The sequence below is a fragment of the Sapajus apella genome, unplaced genomic scaffold, assembly GCF_009761245.1.
Source record: "Sapajus apella isolate SASKATOON/1434 unplaced genomic scaffold, GSC_monkey_1.0 scaffold100, whole genome shotgun sequence".
In the NCBI taxonomy this organism is placed as follows: Eukaryota; Metazoa; Chordata; class Mammalia; order Primates; family Cebidae; genus Sapajus; species Sapajus apella.
In genome coordinates this window covers 1,615,597-1,630,931 of record NW_022437040.1, presented here as the reverse complement: position 1 = coordinate 1,630,931, position 15,335 = coordinate 1,615,597, and the positions used below count along the sequence as shown (strand labels likewise).

At 36.2% G+C, this 15,335-nt stretch overlaps 1 pseudogene; it reads left to right on the top strand.

Moving 5' to 3' along the window:
- Positions 1-14,738: 14,738 nt before the first annotated feature.
- LOC116536383 lies at positions 14,739-15,077 on the top strand (annotated as a pseudogene).
- Positions 15,078-15,335: the final 258 nt, after the last annotated feature.

Sequence of the window (15,335 nt, the reverse complement as noted above, 5' to 3'; positions counted from 1 at the left end):
CAGAAAGCATCATTATGTTCTGTTATCTCTGAACACTGACACTTGCAAATCCACTCACACTTGAGGGAGGTTTTCCCAGAAGCAATTGGCCAAACATATATTGTGTTAGTCTCTTTCATCTCCAAAGCACATATTGAATGACTTGCCTTTCAATTCAATTTTTTAATAAGTATTTTGATGAGATCTGATGTTTAAAATACAGAGGAATTAAAGATTTCTATGGTGTCTCATGCAGTGACATTACAATGTCACATTTATAACTTGTGATGACAATTAAATTCTATTCTGTAAATATTCCCAATCTACCATTTACAGGTTTAAGACTAAGTGGGTGAGTTGATGTATAAATGAGAGAGCAAGTCCTGAAGTCACATGTGTTGGACATCATAGGGCATATTCTAGCATTTTTGAAAAAGGAATGTCAAGCACAGGAAATGTTACATTTGTAGACAAAAAGAGTCAAACGCTCTAAAATATTTGAAAAGATTTATTCTGACTCAATTACGAGTAACTAATAGCCCGTGACACAGACACAGGAGATGCTGTGAACATGAGCCCCAGAGGGTCGGGCACATGTTCACAGTTATAAATGTATAAAGCTGTGCTTTAATGAAAGCTTTGCTTTATACATTTTAGGAAGACTTAAGACATCAACATGTCAGGTGTACTTGGGTTCAGTCTAGAAAGGTTGGACAATTGGTAGCAGGGTCTTCCAGGTTACAGGCAGACTCAGAGGTTTTCTGCTTGGCAGTTGGTTGCAAGAGTTATTATCTGAAGACCTGAAATCAATAGAAGGGGGTGTCTGGGTTAAGAAAAGGGGTTGTGGAGACCAATGTTCTTAAGCAGATGAAGGCTCCAGGTAACAGGCTTCAGATAAAATAGATTGTAAATGTTTCTTATCAAATTAAAAGAATCTGTTCTGTTAATATTAAGGTCTCTGGGTGTTAATGTTGGTCAACTGTGTCTGAATTCCAAAGGGAGGAGGGAATTGTGAGGGATGTGTGACCCCCACTTCCCATCATGGCCTGGACTAGTTTCTCAGGTTAATTTTGGAATGCCCCTGGCTGAGGGGAGGGTCCATCCATCAGTTGGGAGCCTTAGAATTTTATTTTTGGTTTAGACTTTGATAAAGGTAATTCAATACCATTAACAATATATGTAATATCAACAAAACAAAAAAGAGTAGAGATCAGTAGAAAATGTACATTTTATGAGGTGATGTTGTGGGAGGGCAAAGCTCTTGGCACTCTGAAAGTTTACTGAAAAAAGCAAATGGCAATAAGGTAGTTAAAAAGAGAAAAGGAGGCCAGATGCAGTGGTTTGCTCCTGTAATTCCAGCACTTTGGGAGGCTGAGGCAGGCAGATCACGAGGCCAAAAGATCAAGACCATCCTGGCTACCATGGTGAAAACCTGTCTCTACTAAAAATAAAACTAGCCAGGTGTGGTGGCAGGCGCCTGTAGTCACAGTTCCTCAGGAGGCTGAGGCAGGAGAATCACTTGAACCCAGGAGACAGAGGTTGCAGTGAGCCGAGATCGTGCTACTGCATTCCAGCCTGGGGGACAGAGCGAGACTCCATCTCAAAAAAAAAAAAAAAAAAAAGGGCATATGAATTATTTTAACCATGCACCTGGAGAGAATTGATTGCCCAATATCTCTATGTGGCCCAGAAGCTTGTATGTTATTGTGAGGGGTGTAGAAGGCTTGGATCCCGGACAAACAGGTTATTTGTCCAGGGGGAGAAAAGGAATTGGATGATTGGATCAGGCAGCAGAAATTAACTTGTAAATAGTTAGCTTGGAATTTAAATGATCCTTGGAGACAGTCATTATCTTGCACAGGGGTCTGTTCAGGTGTGGTTGCATTCTTGGCCTTTTTTCCTGTCATGGATCATGAGATAACAGGAAGAGGAACAAGAATAATCATTCTTGGTGGGAAGTCTGATCTATATGTAGATAGTGGTTAAGTCTCTTCCAGCACTTGTTAATTTGGTCTAAGTGTTACCAGGAAGGGGCCTGGATCCAGACCCCAGGAAAGGGTTCTTGGATCTCATGGAGAATTCAGGGCAAGTCCATAAAGTGAAAACAGGTTTATTAGGTAAGTAAAGGAATAAAAGAATGGCTACTCAATAGGCAGAGCAGCCTGGTTGCCCATTTTTGTGGTTATATCTTGATCATATGCTAAAGAAGGGGTGGATTATTCATGCCTCTTCTTTTTAGACCATATAGGGTAACTTCCTGATGTTGCCATGGCATTTATAAACTGTCCTGGCACTGATGGGCAACCAGAGATCACTCTTGTCACCATCTTGGTTTTGGTAGGTTTTGGCTGGCTTCTTTACTGCAGCCTGCTTTATCAGGAAGGTCTTTATGACCTGTATCTTGTGCCAACTTCACATCTCATCCTGTGACTCAGAATGCCTTAAGCATCTGGGAATGCAGCCCAGTAGGTCTCAGCCTCATTTTACCCAGCCCCTACTCAAGATGGAGTTGCTCTGGTTCACACACCTCTGATATGAGGGTTTTTAATTCAAAATATTCATTATACCAAGGAACCATATTTTAAGGCGAAATTGGCTGCATTCCTTCAATGTGCTCTAGGGTAAGAAACCCTCAATTTAAATTGAAAGGAGTTGGTTCCTAATCATAAAATTGCCATTGAGTAAAGAGCTACAAAGTCTTGAGTCTCATTTTATGCTTTTGGAAAATGGCACTGGGTTAGGTGATAATAGAATTACCTTTAAGTTCAGGCTAATACAGACTATAGGGATGAGGAGGAGAAAGTAGCTAGTAAGCATTCTGTCTCTAGTCTTGGAGTATCTGTCGCTCTAACATTAGGCATGAAAAAGCACTGTGAAAAGAAGAATTAATCGGAGGGTGAACTATTGTACCTTAATCTTTTCCTTCTGGGCAATCAGGCTACAAAATCCAAAAAAGAGAAGCTGAAGCTTGACTGGCCAGCCACACAGACCTTCTTTGTGGATATCCCTGTAGAGGCTCCAACACAAAAGCATAAAGAAGCCAAATTCACTTAAGTCTGATGGCCTGTGAGGGCATGAAAGAAACCCAGAACCAGATAGTTATTCAAGTGTTGAAAGCAGATTTCATCCAGGAACAATTACAGTTGGGGAAAATACTTCAGTAACATATGTGAAAGACAAATAAATCTGGGCACCCCATGTTAAAATGCACTCTCTGAATGAAGAGAACCCTCAAACAGGCTTTGTGTTTATTCACCTGGGTATGGGCAGGCTAAGTCTGAAAAGAGAGTCAGCAGAGGGTAGTGGGATAGGAGTTGGTTTTATAGGTTTGGAATAGGCAGTGGAAAGTTACAGAAGTTATAGTTTAGGGCAGTTTTTGCAAGCTGGGAGGAGGTTGTAGGGTCTGGAATCTTGAGGTTGACCAAAGTCGGTTACAAAGTCCAATTGCCCTATCTGTGGAGGCAGGAATAAGGAACAACAGAAGAATGTCTCAAGTTAATTAGGCTCTGCAGGGGTTGATTATTCTTCCCTTTTTTGTGATTTTCTAGTTACTTCAGACTTTCTAGTTCCAGGAACTCATCTGGAGTCTGTGTGCGGGTCACAGAGGTTACTATGGCATCCATAGTGCCGTCAGTCAGCCTAAAAGACCTTACACCCCAAACTCATTAAGCCAAAGGGAAAAGTTAAGCTGGGAACTGGGTCATACAAACTTGCCTCCCCCTTTTGGTTCCTAAATAAGATGGCTACAAGCTGAAAAGCTACACGCCTCCCTGAAGTATTTTGCCCACAAGAAAATTGCTCCTGAACTCCAAAATATTTACCCTAAGGTGTTTCTGTTAAAATTTCACCATTGCAATGTAAATTGATAGCTTATCTTTACAGATGCTGTCTCCTCCTTGGCCCACCTGACACAAATGCATATCTAATTATCCCCCTGCTCTTTTTGTCTATCTTGTCTTAGTAAAATTCTCTGCATTTTTCCGCTGTTCCATTTGCCTATGTCATCTTATGTGTTTAAAAAAAAAAAAAAAAAAAAGCACATTCACTGGGCCAGACAAAGGTATGAATGACTATTTTTCCCTACCCTCTCTTACCTGAAAATTGTATACTTCTCAATATCCCACCCTTTCCCCTTTAAATTTGGAGCCCTCAAAATTATATTCAGAGAAAGTCCTGTACCTGTCTCCCAGGAGTACATCCTTAGCTTTAGCAAACAAACCTCCTAAAATGATTGAGACTTGTGTCATCATTTTTCTTGATTGACACATAGAACTGGGATCAATTCCAAATACATCAAGAACAAGTGGGGGCTGGATGCAGTGGCTGGTGCCTGTAATCCCAACACTTTTTGAGCCAAATTAAGGGGATGGCTTGAGTTCAGGAGTTTCAAGACCAGCCTGGGCAAGATAGCAAGACCCTGTCTCTACAAATTTTGTTTTTTAATTAGCTGGGCATAATAGCACGTGCCTGTGGACTTGGCTGAGGTAAGAGGATCACTTGAACCCCAGACGTTGAGGCTTGAGGCTAGTGTGAACCATAAAAATAACATTGCACTGCATTTCAGCCTGGGCAGAGCAAAACTCCCAATAAAAAAAAAAAAAAAAAAAAAGAAAGAAAGAAATGGAAATTTACAGCCAAGAAGCAGGTTGAGGAATGATTGGTAAATAGAAAATTACTCTTATAACAAGAGTAGGAATCCTGGTTAAATTAACCTAACAGGATTCTCATTGAGGGCAAGTCAGTGTAATCACATGTCACCTGGGGCATGGTGAGGGATAAGGAATTAGATCAGATATTAAAGGTGATCAGTTGTCAAAGGTGGGAAAGTTCCCTCGAACTGAGTTAACAGGATTCTTGCTTCAAGTGGGCTAGGGAAGCCCAGCAAGGACTAAGCCCAAGTGAAGGCCTAGTGGAGAACAGGGCTTAGAGAAGTCAGACTCAAGTCTAGTCAAGGAGAGATGATTTGTTGACAAGTAGTGCAAACCAAAGCGGACATAGGGGCACAAGAATCACTGATGTCAGCCACTCCAATGAGGGCGATTCCAACTTCAAAACAGAGACTTTGTTAAAAGAACATTAAAAAGAAATGCCTTATGCAAATAGGCATCTATTAACAATTATACACAACAAATATAGGACTGTATTTTTCAGTTATTATTTTTTTTTCTAGCAGAAGTAACACATTTGTAGGCTTTAAAACTCTCTGGATTATACACATTTAAACAAATGCCCTCATTAAAAGCTCAAATTCCAGAAGCTCTTTGCAAAGAGGACCAGTACCTATTTGAATATTTCATAGACTGTAATAAAGTAGTTCAGATTTCTTTGGCTGGTTGAAATGTTCTGAAGAAAAAAGAAAGGAAAAAACATTTAATGAAAGTGTTAAATATCCTCCAATATCTGGAGCTAGCAACTTCTCTGCATGGGTTGAGCTGAATTTCAAAACCATTGTCATTCCTAAGACAACCTGTAGTTTTAAATGACTAGGTTGTCAGCCTTTGAGTTTTCTGCATTTGCCTTTTCTGCTTTAGTGAATAGTAACAATTACATTGCAAACAGCATGTTATTTCCAACTGCTTTTTGACAGAAATCTTTGTTACATATATTGCAAACGAGTTCATTTGCATGATTCATTTTTTATGTAAATCTTAAGGGTGGAGTTTTTCTTCTAAGGCTTCAATAAATTGGTCTATATAATAGTATCGATTTATTTTTCTCTCACACACACATACTTGCTAAGCACAAGTGTTAAGGATTTGTAGAGATTTGGAAACAATTTTTAACATACGATTGTTAGGTTCATACAGCAAGACTTTTTAATAGTTGGAATTCAGTGATAAGGGGAATTGATGCATTTAGAAAAAGGGAACCAGGGAAATTATATGCTCTTTTTTTTGTTTTTGTTTTTCCAAAGAACTTGTTCCAACACCCTCAAAGTGAAAAAGAATAGATTGAATTTTCTTATAGGTAATCAATTGAAAATATTATTTCTGGTTTAGAAAAAAGACAGAATTTCTGTGTTATAAAGTGCAGTGGGCTTGGTGAAAGCACAGGATGATCCAGACCCTTGAAGATGTTTATCTTTCAAGCTGATTTAAACATTTAACAACTATCGAGCCTTTGAAGATCTAAGGAAAAAACAGTAGGATTAAAACCTATGTTCCGATGTTTGAAAATAACTTTAAATATATAAAGAAGCACAAAGACATTGTTTATTGGTTATATCTAGCATGTGTAGAATATATGTAGTAACTTATTTATAGCAATTTATCCATATATATGTGTGTGTGTATATACTTACGTGTATATACGTGTGTGTCTGTGTGTATATGTTGACTGAACACTAAATATGTAGAAGACATTGATCTTTGCAAAGAGGAAAAAAATGAATGGTGGCTACAAAGATTTGAAGAGGAGACTAACATTTCCCTTAAATTGACTCAACTTGAGACAGGCGTGTAGATGACTGCACTCCTATGACCTACGTTTTTGTAGAGCATTGGCTTTAGAAAACTCCTAATTGTAACTTCTTTCTCTGCCTCTTTGAGATGTAAATCTTCTCCAATACTCTTGAAATTTTGTAACCAAGTAATGTCTTTCTCAAGGACCTGGGAGCCATTGTTTTTAAATGTAATCATTGAAGGAGATAGTGCCTCTGTCTCATTGTGGGAGGGAAGGAGGCTAACTTTAACACATTACCATTAGCAAAGAGATGTCCTAAGTACATTGACTAACCTCTGGAACCTTGCTCTAGCTAATCCCAGTCTTTAAAAATCCTTCAGCTCAGGCTTTGGTTTGCTTCGCAGAGTTTAGTTCAATCCATATCCCCTATTGCCATAGTTTTGAATACAGTCTTCCTTGCCTGTTTAAATTTGTCTGGTACAGGTTTTTGTTTGTTTCTTTACTTTTCATCCTCAAGGAATACAAAATCTAGAGAAGTAAAAGTCACAGTTAACACAAGAGTCTTCAACTAGTTAGTACTGGGAAAGTCACCCAGGCATTCACAAAAGAGGGATTTCACTTGGTAATCACGGATACAAACACTTTACAATAAACACCTAAACTATACAAATAATTTGAAATTTAATGCATCCCAATTCATTTATTTTTGTTTGTTAAACATACCTATTTTTTCTTAAAATGACTCAATATGACTCTGATGCATTTACAATTATAGTAGTGAGGATGCATAAAATTCTGAAGAGTTAATAAATACCTAAACAATAACATTTAAATCAACAGCATTTGCCCAGTGTTTTTTTTGTGAACTCTATTTACCTTCAAATTATGATTCTAAAATTAAATTATGCTGAGTGTTTTCAAAATGTCACCTCCTGATCATCCAAATTTGCCCTTTCCATTTGATCTCTGTAGAACTGGCTGCCAAATCTTATTGTTTCTTAGGTAATCCTTTTTTCTACTTAACTATTAATATTATCATTGTTTTTTTGAGGGGTGGGGGACAGAGTTTCACTCTTGTTACCCAGGCTGGAGTGCAATGGTGCAATCTCGGCTCACCGCAACCTCCGCCTCCTGGGTTCAGGCAATTCTCCTGCCTCAGCCTCCTGAGTAGCTGGGATTACAGGCACGCGCCACCATGCCCAGCTAATTTTTTGTATTTTTAGTAGTGACGGGGTTTCACCGTGTTGACCAGGATGGTCTCGATCTCTTGACCTCGTGATCCACCCGCCTCGGCCTCCCAAAGTGCTGGGATTACAGGCTTGAGCCACCGCGCCCGGCCAATATTATCATTGTTGAGCACCAAAACCACCTGCAACTATGTTTACTGTAAAGATATCTGTGTTATACTATCCAACTGCATGTATTATTATTTATTATTATTATTGTATTTTTGAGATGGATTTCACTCTTGCTGTCCAGGCTAGAGTGCAATGGTGCAACCTCGGCTCATGGCAACCTCCGCTCCCTGAATTCAAGGGATTCTCCTGCCTCAGTCTCCCAAGTAGCTGGTATTACAGATGCCCACCAACAAACTGCTAATTTTTTTTTTTTTTTTTTTTTGTATTTTTAGTAGAGATGGAGTTTCACCATTTTGATCAGGCTGGTCTCGAACTCCTGACCTCAGGTGATCCATTCTCCTCAGCCTTCCAAAGTGCTGATATTATAGGCATGAGCTACCACACCCAGCTGCCTTTATTATTTTAAGACATTCTTAAATAGATATATTTACAAAGAACTTCATTTCCAGGATCTCTCCAAAATTCATTTATCTAAACAACAAATGACTTTAAGAAGCTCTCAGGCCAATAGATTTCTTCACAAAGCTCGTCAAAACACTTTGTACATTACAGAACTGTTTTAAAACCCTCATTGGCTTCATCCATTAATTCCAGGCTATTAGGTTCATAATCTGTATTCAAGCCCTAATGGCCCCCAGCACCACTTACAGGCCTGCACCAGAGCCCTGCCCAAGACAACCTCTTAAATATCCTATTTTTCTCCTTCCTCTTAGATGCTACTAAGAATCTTATCAAGGTAGTGGCCTCTCTTAAAGCAGTCAGCAAATAACTTAGCTTTGCATTATCAATGGATTATTCTGACGGTCTTTTGAAGGAGTCAGCAGTTGGCACCACTCAAGACCAGTCCTTTGTCAGTGCCTTCCTGTGCTGGATTGCTTTTGCAGCCACTTAGCTAACCCCCATGTGCAGCCTTTCATCTCTTTAGGGTATTCTATACACCCTAGCTAGACATGTTGGATAAGAAATTGGGAGGACATCAGCCATCAGATAAAGTCCAATTTCTACTGTCTGTCTTGAAATATATTCCAAGTTCCCTTATCATATTTACTGTCTGTCATCCCCAATAGTCAAACTCAGTTTTAACCAGAAGGCCTATTCCATTTTCTCTCTCTGTGTCTCCCTCCTCCTCATTTTCTGACATTTCTACACAATTTGCTCTCTCAATTCCTATACAATTTGCTCTCTCAATTCCTATTTGTATAAATACTACTCATATTTTAATTATTGTTCAATTCACATTTCAACTAATAAATCATCCCTTATTGTATCTGTTTCCCTTTTCTGTGGTCTGAATCCTCTACTGTTTCGAAATCCTGGTGTATAAATTATTGTTGCCACAGAGTTGGCCCTTAGCTTTCTCTGTCTTGGACATTTTACTTCCATTTCTCCTGACTGATTGCATGCAGGCATGAATTAGGTTATATATTGCTTTTTAATATCCTATGACTAACTAGCAGTTGACTTTCTGACCTTCGCCTGCCCACACCTTCAGTATCTTCTCGTTCTCTCTGGTAGAACTCTTGGTGGCAGCCATACATAGAGGATATAACTCAGGATTGACCTCCAGAGCTAGTGATGGGCTTTGACCTACTTGTCGTGCAAGTCAATGCTATCAAGTCCATGAATGATACAGAAGTATGTAACTTCAAAGGTTAATATTTATGTATCTTTTCAGACATTCTAATGATCTTTTTTAGCTGCTATATACAATAAACTAAATGAATATAAAGTTAACAGTGTGATAACTTTGGGTATATACATATGTCTTGAAACCATCGTAATGCATTACCATTATAAAGACAATAAACAATTTCACACACATTGAAAGTTTGTTCATGCCCCTTTGCAAACTGTCTCTACTACTTCTCCCCATCCTCATGCAGCCATTGATTTCTTTTCTATAATTATAGCTTGATTTGCATTTTCTAGAATTTAATATAAATGAAATCAAAGAGCATGCACTTTTGAAAAGGACTAACTTCCTTCACTCAGCATAATTATTTTAAATTTTATCCATGCCATTGCATGTATCTATAGTTCATTTCTTTATATTGCTAAGTAGATATTTATAAATATACAAGTTAGTTTTACCAACCACTTGGTGATGGACACTGGTATTATTTCCTCTGTTGAGCTATTTTAAATAAAGCTGCTATGAATATTCTTGGGAACGGCTTTTTATGAACATATGATTTCATTTTTCTCAGGCAAACAACTAGAATTGTTTGGCTGAATCCCATGGTAGATGTATGCTTAACTTTTCAAGGAATCAACAAATTATTTTCCAAAGTAGCTACGTCATTTTTATTCCCACTAGTAGAATATGAAGGTTCTGGTTCTTCTAAATTCTCATCAACATTTCATTGGGCCACAGTTTCCATTTCAGCCATTCCAATTGATGTATATGTAATGCTATTGCATTGTGGTTTTAATTTGCATTTCTTTGATGACCAGTGAGCTGAACATCTTTATAAGCATTCATTTTCAACTCTGTCTGTATAGTATTTTTACATTTCTTAATTAAATTGTTCTTATTACTGAGTTTTGGGAGTTTAGCACATATTTGGGACATAAGATCTTTTTGACCACATATGAATGTGATTTGCAAAATTTTCTCCTAGTCTTTACCTTGACTTTTTACCCCCTTAGGAGTACCTTTGAAAACACAGATACTCTAATTGTGATAAAGTACAATTTGCCATTTTTTTTTCTTTTATAGAGCATACTTTGGGCATTGTACATAGAAATTTAGCCTTACCCAAAGTAATGTAGATTTTTTTCTCCTGGTTTTCTTTTACAAGTTTTATACATTTAGGTTATGTAAATGTATGTGGGTCTAGGGTCATTTCAGAATCAACTTCTCTATATGGTGCTAGGTATGGATCAAAGTCAATTTTCTTTATGTATTGATATCCAAGATTTCCAGCACCATTTGCTGAAAATACTATCCATTTTTCACCGAGATGAATTTGTATCTTTGTCAAAAGTCTACCATATACATGTGGGTCTGTTTCTAAACTCTCTATGCTGTTCCACTGATCTGTGTATTTCTCTTTATACCAATAACACATTCTCCTGATTATTACAGCCTCATAATAAGTCGTAAAGTCAGGTAATGTGTATTTCTTCTAACTTCATTTTTTTTTAAATTTGTGTTGGTTATTCTATGCTATTTGCATTACCATATAAACCTTAGAATTTCCTTGTTAAATTCTTTAAAAAAAAAAGAGAGAAATTTGCTGGGATTATGATTATTATCACATTGAGTTGACATATCGCTTTGGAGAGAACTGGTAACAGATTGAGTTTTCTAACCTTCAAACACAATCTTTCTCTCCATTTGTTTAATTAACCATTATTTCTTTTGGCAAGACTTTTAGATTTTAGTACACAAGCCTTATACATCTTCATCAAATTTATTCCAAAGCTGCATATTTTAAAATTCTATTTGGGATAGTATTTTTTCATTGATTTCCAAATGCTTATTGCTAGTATATAGAAATACAATTAATTTTATATATCCATGTTCTATATTGTGACTTTGGTAAATACACCTATGCCTTGTAGCTTTTTTCTCCTCAAACTGGATATCTTCTATTTCTCTTGTCTGATTGTACTAGCTAGAATGAGAATTGGTGAGCATTCCTTGTTCCTGATGTTAGAAAATATGCATTCAGTCTTTCACCATTTAGTGTATTGATAGGTGTATTTTTTTGTAGATGTCTTTATTAGATTAGGAAATTTTCTACTACTCCTAGTTTGCTGAGAGTTTTTATGAAAAGCAGACATTGGATTTTGTCAAACGTTCTCTCTCACTTCTTAAAATATTTACATGGGTGTTCCTTCTTAACCTGTTAACATGGTGAATACATTAATATATATATTTTTAAGTGTATTTGTATTATTTATAAATCTCATTTGGTTGTGATATGTTATCATTTTCATTTATTGTTGGATTTGATACACTATGATTTTGTTTAGAGTTTTTGCATCTGTGTTCATGAGAGATACTAGTCTGCACTTTTTCTTCTATTGGTATGGTTTGGGTCTCAGAGTAATGCTGGCTTTATTGAATCAATTCAGAAATATTCTGTTCTGTTTTTGGGGAGTGTTTGTGTAGAATTGGTCTTATGTTTCCCTAAAAGTTTAGTAGCATTCAGACTTGCAACCATATAAGTCAGATTTTGTTGTTGTTGTTGGAAAGGTTTTCAAGTACAAATTTCAATCCTTTAATAGACATGGGGGCTACTGGTGGATATCTATCTCTTTTTGATAAAGCTTTTTTAGTTTAAGACTTTCAAGAAATTTTCTCATCTGTGTTGTGAAAGAACAACTCTAACATGGAATTGTTCATAATATTTAATAATTATCTCTTTAAAAATATATCTTTCAGTTCTGTGGTGATGGCACTACTCTTATTCCTGATACTGTTAGTTTGTCTGTTATCTCTTACAGAGAAGTTTTTGTTCTTACTATGTTCTTACAGAGAAGTTAAACATTTTTATTGTTGTTATCAAAGAGCTACTTTTTGGTTTCATACATTTTTTCTGTTGTTTTGCTGTTTTCGGTTTAATTCACTTCTACTCTACGTTTACTATTTCCTTCTTCTTATTTTGGATGTAATTTACATTGGCTTTTGATCCCAATTTGCCCTCAGGTAGAAACTGAAAATATTGCTTTGAAACTTTTTTGTTCTTACATGTTTTGTTTTCATTTATATTGACTTCAAAATACTTTATAATCTCTACTTTTGTTTTTTAATTTACATTTAAATTATTTAGAAGTGTGTTGTTTAGCTTTCAAACATTTGGAGATTTCAAGTTTTTTTTTTTTCTTTTAATTTGTAGTTTAATTTCATTGTGATCAGATAATATGTTTTGTATGATTTGATTACCTTATGTTTACTGAGACTTGTCTTCTGGCCTAGACTATTTTGTTTTTAGTAACTGTTCCACAAATATTTGGAAAAATATATTGATTTCTGTATACTGTTATTTTGGGGTAGAATGTTCTGAAAATACCAACTGGGTCAACTTGGCTGAGTGTTGTTTGAGCCTTCATTATTCTCCCCTATATCCTGTACACTTTATTCTATCAAATATTGAGAGTGGGCTATTAAAATCCCTGACTTTAATTGTGTATTTTTCTATTTCTCTTTGCAGTTTTATCAGTTTTTACTGAATTACTTGTAAAACTCTGTTATTAGGTATATAGCCATTTAGGATTATTTTGTCCTCTAGAAGAATTGATACCTTCATCATTTTGAAATGACTGTATTTATCCTTGAATTATTCTGAAATTTATTTCTCTGATATTAACAGAGCCGTCCCTGCTTTATTTTCATAGGTAGTTTTTGGTGTCATTTTTCTTACCCTTTTGCTTTAAACCTATTCAGGCCTTTATATGTAAAGTCGGTTTTTAATAAGGACTTGCTTTTCATACTATATGACAATTTCTGCCCTTTAGTTGGGGTATAGAGACCACATCATATAGTTATTGATAAAGTTGGAATTAAATTTTTCCATTGGTTTTAATTTATCCTCTTTTTTTTCTTTTTTTCTCTTCTGTTGGTCTTCCTTTGAATTAATTGAATAATTTTTATAATTGCATTTCATTTCACTGGTTGCAACATTAGCTACAACTCTTTGTTGTGTTACGTTAGTGGTTACTTTTGGATTTGCATAATATGAAATTTATTCTTCACATTCTACACTAAAGTTATATAACTTCACATGTAAGAATCCCAGGACAACATACTTCCATTTTATCTTCCTATTCTTTAAACTAGTCTTACCATCAATGTACTTATACCTAGGTTATAAATCAAATAGCCATCTTTATTTTTTTTTCTGAGTACACAAATGCAAGTGGAAATAATTACCATTTTTTACTTTAAGAGTTCACTCTCTCTTTTTAAAAAGTAGACTTATTTTTAAACAAGTTTTAGGTTCACAGCAATATTAGCAGAAAATGCAGAGCTCCCACATATGTACATAACTTCCTTCATTGTCAACATCCCTTACATGGTGACACATTTGTTATCATTAATGAGCCTACACTGACACTTTGTTGCCACCTAATGTCCATACTTGACATTAGGATTCACTGTACATTCTGTGGATTTTGACAAATACATAATGACATAAATCCCCCACACTAGCATCGTACAGGGTAGTTCTACTGCCCTAAAATATCTTCTGTGCTCTGCCTCTTCATCCTTCCTTCCACATTACCCCCTGGCAACCACTGGTGTTTATATTATCTCCATAGTTCTGCATTTTCCAGAATGTCATATACTTGCAATCATATAATATATATCCTCTTCAGATGACCTCATTTTACTTAGTGATATGCATGTAAGATTCTTCCATGTCTTTTCATGGCTTAATAGCTCATTTATTTTTACCACTGAATACTATTACATTGCCTGGATGTACCACAGTTTGTTTATTCACCTACTGAAGGATGTCTTGTTTGCTTCCAAGTTTTAGCAATCATGAATAAACCTGCTATAAATATTTATGTGTAGTTTTTTCGTGTGAACATAAGTTTTCAGTCATTTCAGTAAATAGCAAGGAGCACAATTGCTGGATCATATGACAAGAGTGTGTTTAGTTTTGTGAGAAGCTGAAAACTGTCTTCTAAAGTGGCTATAGAGTTTGCATTTCCACCAGCACTGAGTAAGAGTTCCTGTTGCTCCACATCCTCACCAGCATTTGGTGTTGTCAGTATTTCAGATCTTTGCCATTCAAATCTTTTGTAGTATCTCACTGTGGTTTTAATCTGCAAATCTCTAATAATGTATGACATTGCACATATTCTCATATGCTTATCTGCCATCAGTATACATTCTTTAATGTGATGTCTATTCAGTTCTTTTGCCCAAATATTTTTGCCCAAAATATTTTTGCCCAAATATTTAGGCTGCAGTGGTTGCAGGACTAATGAGCAACCACTGAAGTTCCTGGGGGAAGCAAAGTAGAATTTCATAAGAACAAAATGGATGGAAAGGAGAAAACCTATGGTGGCTGTGAAAGCCCTGATGGCATGTTTGTCAAATTAATGTCATCTGATGGCCATGAATTTATTGTCAAAAGAGAACATACATTCACATCAGGCACGATACAAGCCACGTTGAGTGGCCCAGGTCAGTTTGCTGAGAATGAAACCAGTGAGTTCAATTTTAGAGTGATACCTTCACATGTGCTGTCAAAAGTATACACATATTTTACGTATAAGGTTCGCTAACTTAACAGCTCCACTGAGATTCTTGAATTTCCAATTGCACCTGAAATTGCTCTAGAACTGCTGATGGCTGCAAACTTCCTAGACTGTTAAATAAAATAAATTATAATAAACTCTTAACTCTTTTCAGTATTTAATACCTGTTGTTCAGTTAGAAATTTTTTCATATATAGCATGTTGCCTGTATGCAGTTGAACTGTATAAAGTTCATTGCAAAGCAGATTATCTTCTGTTTTTTGCATAGCAGTGGAAGTTTAAATTGGTTTGCTACATCAATAAATTAAGGACATTTCCACAAACTGAGAAACAAACAAAGATGCCAATTGGTTACAAAAAAAGTTATCATCATAA